This window comes from Emydura macquarii, unplaced genomic scaffold (genome assembly GCF_026122565.2).
Source record: "Emydura macquarii macquarii isolate MOO-44397 ecotype Brisbane River unplaced genomic scaffold, CSIRO-AGI_Emac_v2 contig_499, whole genome shotgun sequence".
NCBI classification, from domain to species: domain Eukaryota; kingdom Metazoa; phylum Chordata; order Testudines; family Chelidae; genus Emydura; species Emydura macquarii.
The window spans coordinates 1729106-1747143 of NW_027130636.1; the positions used below are offsets into that span (position 1 = coordinate 1729106).

At 43.0% G+C, this 18038-nt stretch overlaps 1 long non-coding RNA gene across 1 annotated transcript; it reads left to right on the top strand.

The window, feature by feature from the left end:
* Positions 1-203: 203 nt before the first annotated feature.
* On the top strand, positions 204-11080 carry LOC137146960 (uncharacterized). Its single transcript, XR_010918107.1, has 3 exons — positions 204-258; positions 10366-10472; positions 10959-11080. It is a non-coding gene; the product is annotated as an uncharacterized lncRNA (long non-coding RNA).
* Positions 11081-18038: the final 6958 nt, after the last annotated feature.

Below are 18038 nucleotides of genomic sequence, written 5' to 3' on the forward strand. Positions count from 1 at the left end.
AAACTTTCATTCTCAATCTGAGAAGGTCCTACCGGTCTTGTAATTCCTGAGACAGAAGATCTCCCCAACTCCTCTATATCCCAGACTCCTCTAACATCCTGAAACATCCAATAGCTCTAAGCTTGCTGGAACCACCAATCTGGAAGTTAATGAAGACAACACTTGACCTTTGCAGCTGCTGTGATTAAAGATTAAAAGAAAATGGGGAGAAGGAAAGAAAGAAAAGAAAGCTATTTTGCGTTTCTCTTCTGGCTTGTTGTAAGTATCACAACAATTATTAGGCAGATCGCAGGGGCTGTGTTGGAAGGCAGTGGTATCAGCAAATTACCAGGCTGTCACAGGAACAGTAATTAAGGATGCTTTGTGTTTCTCTGCATTTGGGGCTGTCGCTCTTGTTTACACACTGTTCTGAATCCCCTTCCTTTTGTGTTCTCAGGCTTTGATAGCCTCCTGTCTGGAGCATTTGCTGTTTATGTTGTGCTTTTAATAATTGCCATGTCTTAGAGAATAATTGCAGTGATTGTGAGCGAGGGACAATAACACAGGGATAATTACTATGATTTGTGTCCTAGCCCCAGGGCAGAAATGTGGGAAGAGCAACCACACCTTTTAGATAGACAAGAAAGGAAGGTTTGCTACCACCCCTCTGAAAAGTCACCAGAAGTGGCTGAAGGATGACTAATTACCTTCCCACCCCACCCAACCCCGGGTTCTAAATGGGCCTGTCCTAACAATGGGCAAACCAGTTCAAAAATAACAAGGCCAAGTGCTCTGCTGTGGTGAAGTGACTGCTAGGACTGGAGCCATACAGTAGAGAAGTCAGAGAGAGAAAAATCCTGCTGCTCTCAAACTGGGGTGGGGCACACAAGCAGGCATCGGGGGCTCATGACTACCCTGGCCTTTGGGTTCTAGTTAGCTCCTGTCTAGGAGGGTAGGGACCCCAGTATGAGAATCGCTCCTGTTAGCTCATCCAGCCCATCCCCCTGCCAGGGCAGGATTGTTCCCTACAACACAATTGTGAATGATTAATCCAGTCTGGTTTTAAAATGTACCAGCTGATGGTGCTTTCACCACTTCCCTTTGTGATGTTATTTTGCAGGGTAATAGATCTCACTGCCAGGCAGTGCTTCCTGATAGGGGAAATATAAGCAGACTTTCTTAATTTCATCCATTACTGCTAGTTATACTCCTGTGCACAACGATAAATAATCCCTCTCCCTCCATGGTGTTTATCTCCTTTAAATATTTGTAAGCTGCTCTGTATCTCCTGGCCAAGCTCAGCACACTGAGCTCTTTTCATCTTTCCTCATAAATCATTCACTACAGCTCCTAATCATTTCTGCCGCTCTTCTCTGAAATCCTTCCAATTTGTCAGTTTCTGTCTGGTAATGAGGTGGCCAGAACTGAATGCAATATTCCAGGTGCATCCGATCTGTCTCTGGTACAGCAATTGCATCAGACCGGCGTAGGCAGAGAGAATGTTACTTCTCCTGCAAAGGGAGGCTTCTGCCATGCAGCCTAACAACTGCATTGTTCTTTTTTTCCCTACCACATCACATTGAATTCTCCTACGCCACAAAAGGAGCCAGTGTCACGGTCAGGATTATGACTCAGGAATTGATGGCTCCCTCATTTTTCCCTGTACATCTCTCCCTGCACCCCATTAAGACACTTGGATTATCATTTGGTGCTAGTTCTAGTTTAGGACCAAGAATAGATGTGCAGGACTGAAGAAACAAAGTTGATGGTGGGCTTAACTTTCCTTAAAAGGACAAACCATTTACTGACACTACAGACCACTGTAAAAATACAGAAACTCTTTCCTAATTGTATGTTGCTAACTTTGCTGCACAAAGCAATGACTACAATGACCACAGAGTTCAAGGTGACCGGGAGTGGGAGGGGATGATTCACGCACTTGTGAGGTGGAAGACGTGTTTATCATGGGGAAATCACTCTATTAAGACGTGGTCCACACTGAAAATGTTTAAGAATCTCAGCTTTCGTGAATTCTCAGAACACCTCCTTATAGTGAGTATGTCAGCAATCAAATGGACCTCCGCCCTTAGATTTTCATCTCTGATCTTCTCAATATTATTAATGGGCTTTCGTGGCATAATTTTAAAAGAAGGTAGGACTTTGAGTCAAGTAATTTTTCCCGTTCCTTCTCATGTTGTTTGTGTGATGGATTGAATTAAAATGTATGCTTAGGACAATTTATCATGGTTGCCAGGGGTTGCTCTTAACCAAGATTAGGGTCTGATCTGCCAATTATTCTCTTGGCTTCAGCACAACTCCCAACCACACTGGGGTGATTTTTTTATGAGGCGTTGAAGGAGGAGCACAAGACCAGCCCAGGTTTAGAGATGGAGGAGATGTTCATATCTAGAGCTGGATGGGAAATGGTGTTCCTCTACCATGAAAATTACTGCGATATCAAGAATCAGGATGAAAAGACAAAAATGTTCATAATTTTCACGGACTGAACAAACCAAAAGTTTCGATTGATCAAAATGTTTTGGTTCAATAATTAGCTCGATTTTAAAATGAAAAGTTCTTTGGCAACCAGAAACCTCACCTGTTTTTTTTTAAATGTTTCATTTAAACATGTCAACAATTTTTTAAACTTTTTTGCCACCTTTTTAGTCGAAAAGTTGGTCAAAACCAAGCTCTTCCAGAGAAGTGCTCTGGTTTTGATGAATCTGCATTTTCCTGGGGAGAAAACCCTTTAGTCAACAAATTCCTGACCAGCTCCTCTCAGTCATCCTCCAGTCAGGATGGATGGCTAAGAAGGACCTTCCTCCGCTTCAAAGAAAGACAAATAATTCAGAAATACAGGCTCACCCCTTAAACAATCATGTACCAACATGATGATCTGAAGGGGGATGGGGAGAGGGTGAGTGACAGAAGAGATGTTTGCTCATTTTGATGCCAATCAGGGTCCCCACAGCACTAGGTATACCAGCCACCTGGTTCTTTCCATGAACCATGGGGAATACGATGAGACCTAGTCAGTCAACTGCCGGAGAACTCACTCTTTGCCATGGTGAGGAATGCCACATGACTCAGGCCCTTCCTTGTTCACAGAGACAAACCACTGTAAAACATGGTGTACTATCAAACCATAATGGTATAGCAGATGGGACACATCTACTTCTGGGGACCCTGGAGAGAGAAATGCTGCCTTCAGAAACAGCAATAGTATAGACAGTACTCTGTGTGTGCACGTGTGTGTGTAACTCACAGAAGATGGCTCCAATTATCACGGGAAGATTCCCTGAATGTTGTCACATCTTCTATATCCTCAGTGCATCAGCCCTGCCAACAATGTTCTGTCGAGTCTGGTTTCATCCTGGATTAGTCTTCCAGCTAAATAAGATGCACTCTAAACCGCCCTACGCAAGAATGCTTACATTCATCTCACCTGCCGTCTCCGCCTCATTGTTAAACCGACACAAATATAACAGTGCGGTACGATCCACCGTATTGGTCATGCGGAGGACACTTGACACACGATGCTGAGCTAGGAGGGATGAAATTCCATTTTAAATTATTATTTATATTACAATAGTGCATCACCACCTCAACTAATTAACTACCCCTGTACAGACACAGTGAGAGACAATTCCTGGCCCGAAGTGCTGTCATCTAAATAGACAAGCCAGACAAAGGGAGGAGAGAGAGGAAGTGCTATTATCATTTCCATTTTACAGATGAGGGACTGATACACAGAGAGAATTAAATAATTTGACAGGGAGTCTGTGAGACAGATATTGAACCCAGATCGGAGTCCAAGCAGTGTCTTAGCCTCAAGAACACCCTACCTCACCAATTTAAATATAGTATATGTTAGAATAGCAAAGAGAATGTGAAAAGATTAGGAAAGTAAATTGCATTTTATACTAATGTTCTTGCTTTTGCAAAGTTGTGAAAGTTCCCCTTGATGCCATGAGAAAAGGACATTTCATTAGAAAATGGCAACTGTTCCCATTCTGTGTACTGGTAGTTAGAGATGGACAAAATTTTTCAGATGAATATTTTACTTGCAGAAAAAGTAGTTTTGGATTGACTCAAACTAGTCACCAATGTGTCTTGAATTCAAGAAATTGTTTTGGTTGAAAAAAATCAATTAAAAAACTATTTGGCAAAAGTAAAGATTTTGCCTTTTCACATTTTTAAATGAAACATTCAATTTTTCAGGCCAAAATAATGTTTCATTTCAAAATTTGCCTAAATGTAATTTTAAAAAAAGGTTTTAAAAAAATCCCCAAAATGAAACAAAACACTTAATTTCAGGTTGAGTTAAATCCTTAGGTCAACTTGAAACAAATTTATTTTGGTTTTTCGTTTTGTCGATAAAACCAAAAAAATTGTCAAATTGTCAAATTGCCAAAACTAACTTTTAAAAAAATAAATTGTAAATGTAAATTGAAAGATCAATTATTTGCACAACTGTACTGGTGATTTCTCATGGTCCTGGATAACATTCAGGAAGACCGCATCCTAGATGTAGCCAGTTCAACATGCTGTAAAAGCAGAGATTGAGCAATCAGAAGAGTTCATACAAAAATGGAGAGAATTTACAACAAGGAATCCTAATCAAGAAAGAACCCTTTCTTCCTTTATCCAGGATATGGAGCATCATTTAAAAGGCTGAACATTAAACGCAGACTGATATTCGGAACTCAGTTGTTTTTATTCTTGAGTCAAGACATATTATCTGTGATTCCTTCCATTCTGTATTAATGTTCTACATACTGACACATTCTCCCATAGAACATTTTTGGGGACACAAGATTCAGTTCCAGAGGACGAGCCAGTTAATTATTTCAAATGAATCAATATATTGACCAATTTATCAGATGATAAACAGAGTTGCTGCTTTAGTCAGGGCTGGGAATATTAATTGATTTGACAGACTAAAGCTTGGTAAAACAAGTAGAAGGGGCATCGGGGCATCTCTGTTTTAATTAGCTTCGCAAAACTGCCTTTAGCTGCTCCGGAAGTTTAATCAATATGCTACATTTCAGTCCCAAAAGGCTTATGAAAACAGCCTTTGAAATCCTTTAAATTGTCGCCTCCTTGAGGTTTTAGATTTTTCATGTATTCTTGTTCTATTGTGCGTTTTTTCTCCTTTCTGAAATCAATACTGACCCAGAAGGATCTGTGGTTGATTGCTTATTTGTATCGCACACCAAGAATAAAAAATCTTTATGCTTCATAATTATAATAATAATAATCCCATGCTTTAATGATCTATTGTCTACTTCTATATGCTGTAAATTACTTCTATAGTCCTAAACTGATGCGGTTGGGCAAGGTGTCATTTAAATCATGTTGTTCCAAGTGCATGCATGCTGTTCAAAATTTGATTTAATAGAAAGAAAGATTTAAGAACGTTAATGAATTTTAATGAACGTGGCCACAGAGTAAGAAGAAACAAAGGAAAGGGGATAGGAGGAGGGATAGAAAGTGGAGCCAGGGAACAAAAGAGCAAAGGGAGGGTGCTGATTGGCTGACCTCTCTCTGATGTCACAATTCCACTGAGAAGGAAGGATGTCAGAGCAGATGGGGAGTATGATGAGGCGGGGGTAGGGGGGAGGAGAAGGGGGTGACGGGAGGCCAGTGGAGGTGGAGCTATCTCTGATGGCACCCCTGAGAGTGAGCTACTCCTAGGGCAGGAAGAAGATGAGAGGAGAAAGGGAAGAGAGGGGATGAGGAGAAGAGAAAGTAAATGGAGGAGGAGGCAGTGGAAGCAGAAGAAAGAATAAGTGGAGAGGAAAGAAATGAAAACAAAGAAGGGCTGGCAGAGGAGAGCAGAGCCAGATTAACAAACAGACAAACAAGGCAGCCCAAATTCATGGCAGGAGGAGGGGGCATTTTTGGATCAATGCAGATTTGCAAACGATCTGAAAGAATTACCCTCCCTGCAGGAGGGGCCTTGCAACGTGGCACACGAGGCTGCGCGCCACTCGGACCCGGCCCAGCCCTCTGGGAGGGCAGCCAAGCCAAATTTGAGGGGCACTGCAAGCCCGTATACTGGGTCGCAACGCCCCCCTCGCTCATGCAAGCAGAGTTCTTTCCATGTGTGTGCACGTCTTCCCCGGAGGACGAGTGGGCAGAGACAGCTCTGATGGACCGCTGGGAGCCATTGCTGACCGGGCCAAGGAGAGCGGAGGACACTGGATGAACAAATTGCTTCCTTCTCCAACGGCATTCAGCGAACAGACTGGGATGGGAATTCACTGCAGTGGCTTGAGTGAGAGGGAACATCAAAGTGTATTTTTTCCCTTCCTTCCATTTATCGGCTGCTTGCTGTTATTCATATTAGAAAGTAGGGGCCCAGAAGCATATGTTTGCCTGGGGCCCAGTGCTGGCTTAATCTGGCTATGAGAAGTGAGTGGATGGGCTTCTCAATTGGACCCCAGCATTTGGGAGACTCTCTTGTTGCACATGCAATCTCCTGGAAAGCACATTATCCCAGAACTTGCCATAAGACCCTTCTATATCTGAGGCATCCTCCTCTGCCTGGAGAGAGCAAACCTAAGAGACAACACCTTCAATCTCTCTCCCCCTCTGGCTGAGCTGCTGTGGCTCTTCACGAGAGATATGATCTGCCTGGGAGTAAGGCCCGTATGGGAGAAATGGGACCTGGGAGATTCAGAACTACAATGCCCATGAGATACTGGGGCAGCTCAGGTGACCACAGGAATTAACGTCGACTGAAAACAAATGGCTTTGCCGTTTTCAAAGCACAGTTTTTCTTAAGTTTTCATTTAGCAGCAGCAGCAACAACAACAAAATCAATAGTCAGCCCTATTTAAAGTGAAAACAAATTTAGAAAGATCATTGTTTCCAATGGGATGGAAATCCTGTCTTTCAATCAGCTCTGAAGGCAGATCTACACCGGCACTGGAGAGTCCAATTACCAGCTTCAGGAGACATACCCATGCTAGCTTGATGAGAGCGGACATGCTAAAAATAGCAGGCTAGACTCAGGGGCAGCACGAGTGGCAGAAGCAGCTGCCTGGCCAGCTAGGTATCTAGGGTATCAGACGGGATTGTACCAGGGGTGGCTAGTCCATCTCACTGCTGCCATGGCAATCCGGCTATTTTTAGCATGCTAGCTTGATGTACCATGTTGACTTTAGTGCGCATAAACCGTTAATAACAAAATTATTCCCTTGTACTTCCAAAACTAGTCAAAGGCACCACATCTTGCGAGGGGCATGATATTAAATCAAGTCTGAAGTTTCTAGGCCAAACAGTTTTTTGAGTAATGATGAGGAACAGTTCCAAGTGAAAACAACGTGGTGTACCTGGGAACAGAGGGGCGGAGATAGCTTTCTGTCACCTTTCCCCATCCTGAGGCCTACCAGGGCCAAGCTAGTCCCTGGTGAAAATTAGAGCAACTTGTATCTATTTAACTATGGTACTTATATGGAGCCCTTTATCATAGTATCTGAGCACCTTAGAATCTTGAATAGGTTTATCCTCAACACACCCTGGGACATGCTATTAACCCCATTGTACAAACAGAGACCTGAGACGCAGAGAGGCTACGTGACTCACCCAAGATCACCCAAGAAGTCTGAGGTGGAGCAGGGACTTGAATGGAGGCCTTCTGAGTCATAGACCTGCATCCTGACCACTCTTCCTCTCTCAGTGTTAATATCAATGGGCACTGGATCAGACCCTAGTTTCGGTGGATTTTTGAATGCCTTTAAGGCTGCTTGTCTCACTACAATTCCACCAGTTTTCCCCTTCTGCCTCTGCTACCTTGCCCACACCTTGATATTTTCAGCCCAGTTTAAAACAACTTAACTTCTGCTCAGTGTGAAGTAAGCACTGGACAAAGTAGAGAGAAGAAAATAACAGATTGTGGATTTTAATGAAGAGACGAGCACTGTCCACACAGAGGCAGGTAAGGTCAGATAGTTATACCCCTCACTGAAGATTCCTAGCCATATCTGTTCTTCATGACTTTCCATTGAGATCAGGTGCCCTTTCATTTTTCATACATATTAACTATTGTCAACCCACTGTAGGACAAAGTCTAAAGGTCAATGAGAGTTTGTACTCTTGGAAAGTGTTTGGATCTTGAACAAAGTTCCTATGGATCTGATCCAAAACCCACTGAAGTCTGTGAAAAGACTCTGAATAACTTCAGTTGGCTGCTGATCAGACTGAATTGAGAATCAGATCCTTAGACCAGAAGCCACTGTAACAGTGTAGAAGAAAGTGAAAGTCACTCCCAAAATTGAAAATCCTCTCAGCCTGCTCCCCCCACTAATAAATAAGGCTGCCACCAAGCAAGCCAGATCTTTGGTCCTTTTTCTTTGGCCCACCAATATTATCTCTTGCATGTGTCCCAGATCTTCTTGTGTAAACTTGCTCAGGCTGGGTGATAATGTTCAGACAGTCACACCATGGAAACAGTGTGAAAGAGAGCTGGGTGTCATCCAAAAGACTAGAATTAGCTGGAATTTTTCAACTAAAGTTGGGTTTTTGGGTTTAAAATGAAGCTTGGAAAATTTTGGTTTAGATTTGTATCAAATTGAAATTTTCACTTTTCTTTACTAAAAAAAAAATTCTGGAGTTTGTGTCCTCCCCTTTATCTCCTTATTTTACTCGCCTCCCTCCCATCTTTTTTACTGGGGGATATGGAGCAAGAGAGAAGATGGGATGAGAAAAAAAAAAACCAACCCTCCCTGTTTTAAACCCATTTTTGCTCCCCCTTCCACGCCTATTCCAGTGCAAAAAGAAGGGAAAGGAAAAGAGACAGGGAGAAACATCTGAAAAGTGAAAATTGAAAACTGAAATATTTTGGAAAACCTAAATGACATGAAAACTTCTGTTTGAACTGAACTAGCGGGCTTGCACACTTTGTTGTTCACGGAGGCTGAGTACTGCGTGTTGCCCAACTTGTAAAGTGCAAATGGCTTTTCAAGTGTAAGGACCATCTGAGGAGGTATTTGTGGCACTGAATCTCAGAAACTGACAAGATAGCTGTGGAAGGTGAGGTGGGAAGAGTTGTGACACCAATGAATCCCCCCCACGGGAAGAGAATGGATTAAGTCTGTCCCATGAAACAGACTCCACGGACACCTGTCAGGAGCCCTCTGGGAGAGGCCCCTCAGGGTTCACTGAAGAAGAAACCAGGCAGGGAGAGGAAATCTCCGACAAGATTTAGATGAGAGTCAAATTGATGGGGTTGTTGTGAAAATATCTTGACAGAAAAACATTATGTAAATGGTTACAATTAAACTAGGAGGTGTCAATGGCTGTCCTCAGCCAGAGTCCTGGTTGAAACTGGTGGGAATGCACCACACTGTCCCTTCCCCCCATCCCAGGGCCTCCATTCTCCCCCCATACCAGGGGTTCAGCAAGCCCCTCAATCCATCTAAACCTCCATACCAGGGGCTCAGCATCCCCTCCAATCTCCACAGCTGTTAGGCAGCTCTCAACAAGGATAGCAAGGAGCACATTTTTAAGGGCTAATGACTTCTTTTTTTTTGCCAAAATCCATAGGGTTTAGCCCAATGATGCCTAGAACAATGCCTGAAATTTTGAAATTGATCATACATAATGTTCAAAAGTTGTCATCTTACATCCAGACAGGCAAACAAACAGAGAAATGCCATCCATTCGAGTGCATGGGCCTTACTTTGCTTGGCCAATGAAACTTTTCATTTTGGTATGAATTCTTTCATGACAAAATTAAAATTTTCCATAAAAGTTTTGATGATGATAATGATAATGGAAGTGGCGATGAGCCAATAGGTTACTGGGCCCTACTGTGCTAGGCACCATACAGAATAGTAGATAGTTCCTGCCCCGATGAATTTCCCGTGTAGAGGAAAAGGCTATAACATACAAGCAGAGGGAGCTGATGGTTTGCGAATGCTAAGTTGGTTCTCTGATTTGTTTTTCCTTATTTAAATTCCTTGGATGGTTCAAAATTCTGCATGGAAATAAAGCTGGATTTTTCCAATGAAGCTCCCTCACACAACAAAGCATCCCATCAACTCTTCAAATAGCTTCATTTGCACATTAGAAACTTCAGGGACAACACCCCCACTGAAGGATTCAAAATGTGAGAGACCTCATGGCCAAAGTTTAATTATGCACTACTCCTGACTGAAAGGTTACTGAAAGCCTAACAATAATGTTCTGCAAAGATAATGTTTTATTTATTTATTTTAATTTACATGACTTACCTGTCAAAAACGTATCCAAAAGAATGATCATACTTTGTGTATATTTATTTGCTTATTTCCATTTGCATGATGTGCCTGTCATGATGGGCACATGTAAAATTCATAATGATTAAGTTAAACGTTAAACTACTTGCATCCCTTACAGGTTCTAAATGAATTGTGTCAACTCAAGAACTCGACCTTGGCATCATTGTAGACAGCTCCATGAAGACCTTGACTCAATGGGCAGCTGCGGCCAAAAAAGCAAACCAGGTGCTAAGATGCATGCAGAATGGGATAGAGAATAACTCAATGAATCTATAAAAGGCTGTTGCAGAAATGAAGGGGTTCAGAGAAAAATTATGAGACTGATCGAGGGTCTTGAAAAACTCTTATGCAAAGAGAGATTGAAAAGATTGGGACTGTTACCTTAGAAAGGAGATGAATAAGAGGCAATATGATAAATGTATCCAAAGTAATGAATGTCCTGGAGAAGGTAGATCAGGATTTTCTGTACTCCCAATCTCATAACACAGGAACAAGAAATTAAAATATGGGAAATTCAAAACTGATAAAAGTAAATACTTTTGTACACAGTGTGTGATTAAACCCTGGAACTCTCTGCCACAGGAAGTTATTAAAACAAAGAATGTAGCAAATTCAAAAAAGAATGGGACATTTATATAACTATCGAGAGTATCTTTTAGTTATCATACATTGTAGAAGGGATATTAAACTTTGTGTGTCTATCTCTGACAGACAGAGGTCAGAAGGATACCTAATGCTGGGGGCAGTTTGCCTCACATCTGCCTACTGCAGGTTTCTTACACCTTCTTCTAGTACTGGCCATTGTGAGAGACAGGATCCTGGACTAGATGGACATCACTGTAATCCAATATGGCAACTCCTATGTTCCTAATTGATGCCAGGTCAGGTAAAAAATAAATAAATAAATAAATAAATCTCCAATTTGAAGATGATTCGAGCTGGTTTATGAATTGGAACACTTTTCGCAAACAGTTTCACAAAATCATTCTTCTTTTCCTGTTCCCTGCCCTTCCACGCCCCCGCTGAAAAAAAAAAAAAAATCAGAATCGGAAGCGTGTGGGTGAGCGTGAGCTCCCCACCATAGATAGGTTTGCAATATGCCCTGAAAGTGAAGAAACTTGGCCCCATTGACCTCACAGGGAATTCAGTCAGAACAAGAAGAGAAGCAAATCCCAGAGCCCTGAATTGCAAATCCCCTGCTGCAAGCCCCATCCAGAGGTAACAACTGAAACAGTGTCAACTCAGAGTTTATGACACGAAGAATCAGGTGGTTTCCACACACTCAGGACTCTACCCGCAAAGGGACTCAGAGGCTAAAACCTAGATGTGAACCATCAGAGCCAGCCTTCTTGGTCAGAATGACAGGCGCTAACCCCTGGCTGTGATTTTCACTCATCCAGAAGGTTTCTCTTCTGGCCCCACGGGCTCTTGCGGGCTCTTAGGATTTTCTTTTCCTCTCTCAACCTTAATCAGTTGGCTAAGTGTCATAGCAGAGTGCACACACATCTTCATTCCCCACCTCCTCAGGCACCATCTCTGTTCTCCGGACTGAGCTGCCCAACTGTCAGGGCACCCTCATGGTCATCCCAGCTGCCACCTCCTGAAACACCATCTCTCCCTCTCTCTAAATTCAGATTCTGCGTCACTGGGAAATTTCCTTGTACAAAAGGATTGTTACCCAGTGGAGCAACCTGGCTGTTCGGACACCTGTGGAGGGGGAAGAAGATCAGCCATATGGGTCTTGCTTTTTTTCCTGTCCCTTTTGGCCCATAGCCTACTCTCTCCTGCTTCTTTTCTGCCATGGTGTGAATGAGGCTGATGAGGAGAGGCAATTTGACTGGCTCCACTGAAGGTCTGAGCTGCAGGCAGCAGCACAGGTCGGGACCCTCAGGTAGGGCTAGTTAAGTGTCTTGACACAATTTGTCTGGAGATGTCCATCACTCAAGAGCTGTTAGCAGAATCGTTCTGTTTGCCTCGGGAGCTAAACGGCCAGACACAGCTGGGTTCTAAAGGGCAGTTATTTGTAGAAAAATGGCTATGCAAACCTAGCATACCAACCCCTGGGGCTGGTCTAACTTTCAGTTTGGGTGCAATGGTTCCCAAGAAACCACCCAACAGCCCTAGAGCACCGTGGTTATACCCTTCTCTTCCCCCAACACACCTCATCCACCTGCAAACGCTTTCCTGCGCCCTGCTCCAACAGCCGAAGAGTGGGTGCATCCCACTGTGCAATTTCCTCTTATGCAACTGTCATCCTTCTACCAGGTGTTGTCAGCAGCAAAAAAGGGCTAGGTTCAATTTCCTAGGGGTTCCTTCTGAAAACCTAAATAACACTGGCTCCAAGGTCCCAGAAACCTAGGAAAGTGCATGCACCACACTGAATGCTGTTGATAGACAACATTCTCCCACTCAAACTCACTGAGGGGTTTGAAACAAAGAGAACTTTATTAAAGGTGAAGGGGGAGGGGCACAAGAAATTTGGGAAACCAGCAATTAATATAATAAATCAGCAATGACTATGAGATAAGATTCCCACTCCGCAATAATCCCAACCTCAGTCCTCCCCTGGCCGTTTGTGAGCAGCTGATATGTTCTAGCCACTTCCTTCCCTGCTCCCCCAGTTCCCCACTCAGGGTTTGTTGGTTCTCAGCTGGAGAAGTCCAAGCTGTCTGGCTGGTCAACACTGCCCAGGCTGCTCCAGGAGTTCTACCACCTGACCCCACTAAGGTGATTTTAGCATTGACGGTTGGGCAGGGAGACCAACATAGGAGTCCCTCAGGTAGCCTGCTGCCCTCCACAGCTGCAGTACCCTCATCATCAGATTGAGTCCCATCTAACACCTCCAAGCCCTCCATGGTCTTGAAACAGTCTCAGTGCAGAGTCTTCAGAAACTTATCAGCAGCATAGAATACCTTCCCTAAAGCACTTGCTATCAGAAAGACACTCCCATCAGAAAACAAAAACCCTTTCCCCCTCCTCTTTTTAACCTAGTTCAGGCTCCTTTACCCAACTATGCTGGGCTGGGCTTTATAGTCAGGGTGACCCCTCACCCAAAGCTTTTTTGACACAGTTTCTTGTCTTTTCATTTCCCAACAATATAACATCTTATTGCCCCTAAACTTCAATAACATCTTATTGCCCCTAAACTTAAAATGTAATTGTACTTTAACCAAAATGCTGCACTCTGTCACCAAAGTCAAATGCAAATAGAGCCTGGTCCATTCAGTCATTTCCCCTTACTCACCAACAGAGGGCAGCAGATAGCACCCTCCCCAGTGGCACTTCTGCCCATCTGGTGTTCTCAAGCAGCTCGGGGCTGCACTTCTCCCAGTTCACCAACAGGCGCCAATAATGCGCTTCCTTCTCTTTAGCACTTCAAACTATATAGCTTGCACAAGGAGTCTTGCCTAGTGGGGACATCTGGCTTGTTTCTGACACTTTTATGCCATCAGAGCTGCATAAAAGAGCCAGGGCAGAGTTCTCTCTATGCTGGGGGTCAGCAGGATAGTTTAGTGGCTATAGAGCACTGGTCTGAGATTCTAGTTCTCGCTCTGCGTAGCCTTGGGCACGTCATCTATCCTCTCTGGGGCTGTTTCCCCATCTGTGAAATGGAGATGAAGATACTGACTTTTCTTAGTAACATGCTTTGAGATGCCAAGAGGAAAGCACTGTATAACAGCTAGGTATTATTATTCAACATGCTCATCCTCCAGGCGACATTGCTACGCAGGCAGGCATTCTTTTATGCACTGTAAGTGAGTGTGCCATGCGGAGAGTCAGTGCGGTATCGTGGTCCAAACCGGGATGATAGTTAGAAAACCTGTGTGCAGCTTCAGACTTCCTGCATGACACTGAGCGCATCCCTCATCCACCCTGAGGCTCAGCTTTGCGTTCTGTGAAATGGGGGAAATAACTCTGACCTACCACTGAAAAGCCAATTGGGATCCATCGACACTAGGCACATCGATGTGAGAAGTATTTATGCTGCAAACATACAAGCGGGCTTGGGCTGTCCACCTTCCTCTTCCCCTTGAGTACTCCTTGTGCTCTTGATATAATGATGAAGCCTTTAACCTGTGAGAGCAAAATTCTCTTCTCCTGTGACAGGGCCTTGTGTACAAAGGAATGCAAGACAGATGTATCTGTTCAGTTAGTTTCCAACTCATTGGTATGTATAAGCAGATGGACAGCAGCCCAGTCGTATGAACCCCTACAGGCCAGTTTGCTTCCATCTGATTTATCTCTGCGATCTTTACCAACCATTGCATTTCAAATAAACTACAATAATACTCAAAATCTGCATTTGCCCTGACTGTCAAGTCCAAGTCATTTGTCTTGTTAATAGATGAGGCCACGTTGTTTTGCAGCGAACATATTCAAGGCATGTATGCTTTATAGGACCGCTCTGATAACTGGGTAGGCTCCTTTCGCCTCCACTAATCCATCTCTTTGTGCAAAAAGCCCCTTGCTGCAGCGAAACAATATGAGTCGCGTGTCATCATTAGTTTAAAAATTATAAAAGAAACCCTCCATCAGTGCTGGCACAATTACCTTCCCATTCGCCTGCTCCACCTCATTAAAAGGAAAATGTTACAATTAAAGTGCAGGCTGGAGGAGCAGATTAACGTCCTGTTTCTAATGCATTGATGAATTGGCACTTAGTCAAAGGGTTTAAAAAAATATTAAATAGTGTCTGGCTTTTTAAGAAAAATTAATAAATAAAATAAAGATAAGAGAATCTTCTTGTTGCACTGGAGCGTCCCTAGCTATATAGTCACGTTCCAATATATCTGTCAGTCTCAAGATTCTGTTAACTAAGAACAAGCTACTTCCTAAAAGCAATCATTTCTCCGCAGAGGGGATGCCATTAGTGATCAAATCGATAGCGATTAATCATATGTACGAATGGAATATTCATAAAATTCTGTTTACTTTGGGAATTAGCATGGATCAATTTGGTCAGCTAATGCTACAGAGTGAGTTTGCCAGCTGGTTACATATTCCCAGACTGAGAGCACCGACTGTGGGGAAACCTTTCGAGGGCGTTTCACCTCACGTGCCGTAGTTTTTCTTAAAGGGAATCTGAGATCATTACACTTTTATCCTAGCTTTTAGATCCAATTTGAATAGATTTAGAAGGTTTCAGTTATTGTCTGTCCTTTCGTTCTCTCTCCTTCCTCTTCCCCCTTTCTTCTTAATTTGATTTTATGCTAGCCGCGTCAGACTGCTAAATCCCAATCCTACACACTGTGGCATGTGGCAGATGACTGGAACGCAGTACAAGATTTCAAAGCACCTCACAATATTCATGGTGGGAAATTTTCACTGCACGATCACCCTAGACCTGATTGTCCTTTACACTCATTTCTTTTAACCACTTGGGAAATGTAAAAGAGCCTGAAAGTGGATATAAATATAATGTAACTTATGCCATTTTTAATGTAATTTAATTTGACCCCCGTTTTACACTGCCAGAATAGCGCAAAGTGGCCTTGGTGTAAAAAAGAATCAGTTCATTTTGTTTATTGTTTTCATGACATCATTTGTATGTATCGATTCTTGCATCATGAACCTGTCATTCATGATAAACCCATAAGGGGACAGGATGATTTTTATTTTTTTTACTGACGTAATCTTTATACATTTGGATTTCCCATGTGGCTTGCCATTCATTCAAATGCAACACTGCGAAGAAAGAAGTGCTGCAACAGACTAAAGGTGGTGGTTGCATTATAAATACACATTCTACATACAATTACAGAACTTTAATGCTTTGTATAATTACTAGCTGCAGTCTGCATTAATGCTCTGGATGAAATTCAAAGAGACCTGTGCCTACATTGAGAGCTCTAAGCCCAGAGGGGCCTCGAAGAATCATTGCATATGATCTTGCAATTAATTATTGTGCCTTGCACTTTGAGGACCAGAATTTCAAAAGTGCTTAATTCCCACCGTTGATTTAGGAACCTAAATGGGAGCCTGGCAGTGATGAACCTGTGAGATTCCTGCAGGCAGGTTTGTGCCTTGCAATCAAATAAGGTCCCCAGATTTTTCAAGTGAAGAAAGGAAAGCCAAGGACTATGGCAGGTAGAAAGAAGGAGACAAAGCGACAAATTTGGGCTTCTTAAAATGTGATACTGCTTGTGCCCAAAAAGCTATTTACAGCTTATTTTTGCCAGTGATCCGTAAGATGTTGGGATAGACCCATACATGTGATCCAATGGTTAATGATATGAATGGCTTTGCTGTGGGGAGAGGACAATAGCTCACTAGATCAAGGGAAATAAGAGTGGTAATGTCATCCTACTCCTTAACAGACTCCTTCTCACAGAACCATCCCACCCTGGACTTGATCGGCAGCCCCTGCTGAAGTGAAAATGGAGAGTCATGTCAGGATTTAGGGCTGAGGGGGTGGGGACTCAAATTGGAACATCAAATGATGCTCCAGGTCAAAACTTGAGTTTCAATGGCTGGGCTTTGCAGAAAGCCAAGCAACAGGGCTGTTGTGGTGCATGGTTACTGGGATTGGTGCAGTGGCTGGGATGGAGGAATCAACTTGGCATGTCAGCCAGAACTGAAATTCAACCTTTACCAAAATCTTTCTGAAGTTCAAAAGAGGGGGAACTCTTCTCCCACTTCTCATCAGGCTTCCGTGATCTTCGTTATGTTGAATGGAACTAGAAATGGATTTACTGAACTACCCAGAGAAAGGCTGTTCCTGTCAAATTTCTGGCCTAAATTTGCAGGTTTGAGTCGTTCCAATGGTACCAGGAAAAAGCTGATCTTTTCCAGGGTGGGGGGAATGTGCAGTGGAGAACCTCTGATTAGAAACTCTCTCAGCATCTCGCCAGACTGGTCCTAATCCCACTCCCACACTGACACATATCAACCAAAATAAATCCATTTTAGTCACTGTGATTAAAGTGGTGTAACTCTACAGTAAAAGGGTGCAGAATAAGGCCCCACTGGACGCAACTTTCCTCCCACAGCTGCTTAGCATTATTGACTTCATAGGAGGAAGTCCTGATTTACACCAGTTACAGAGCTGCTGCATCTCTCCAAGAGGTGTTGTCAGCCCCTCACCCCAACAAGAACTATGTTCACTTATAGAGAAGGAATAAGAAAGACAACTCAGTATAATTGTAAAGCACAAATCTTCAGCCCCATGCAACGGGCTAAATCTTAAATCAATCCAGAAACTGTAACTGGTGGAGAATTCATCAGCTCGTGTGTTATGACACACAGAATCATAAAATCACATCAGTGCTTTTAGGTCTGCATTGGCTATCAATGTGGCTCTGCGTGTCGGATGGATTAACTTATACTAGGTAGATTTGCAGGTGTTAGCACTCGCCTATACAAGCCCCAAATGTACAAGAGTAGTCTGTTTGTATAACTCCATTATTAAGATATGTTGAAGAGCAACTACTACCCAGAAGAGCGGCTCCTTTTGTGACATGACTGTGCAAATCGTAATAAACAAAGCAACCAAGCAATAAGTTATTTAGAAAGAAAGGGGGAGAATAGGAGCTAGTGCCTCGTTAAAAGGATTTTCTTTCATGAGGCCATTTTGAATATGAATTTTTCATTGCTTACAGCACTTTGTGAGTGTGTGAAGTGAATACCATTGGGCTCCTGCTATTTCATAGATAGCTGAGATGGTAACATAGTGCAGTGGGATAAGCTCCAGTTAACTAGAACGTTAAACCACAGTGAATCTGATCTGTTGCTCAAGTAACAAGTTCTTAGGAGTCATTTTGCTTCCAAAGTAGATAACAATGGCAGTGTCTG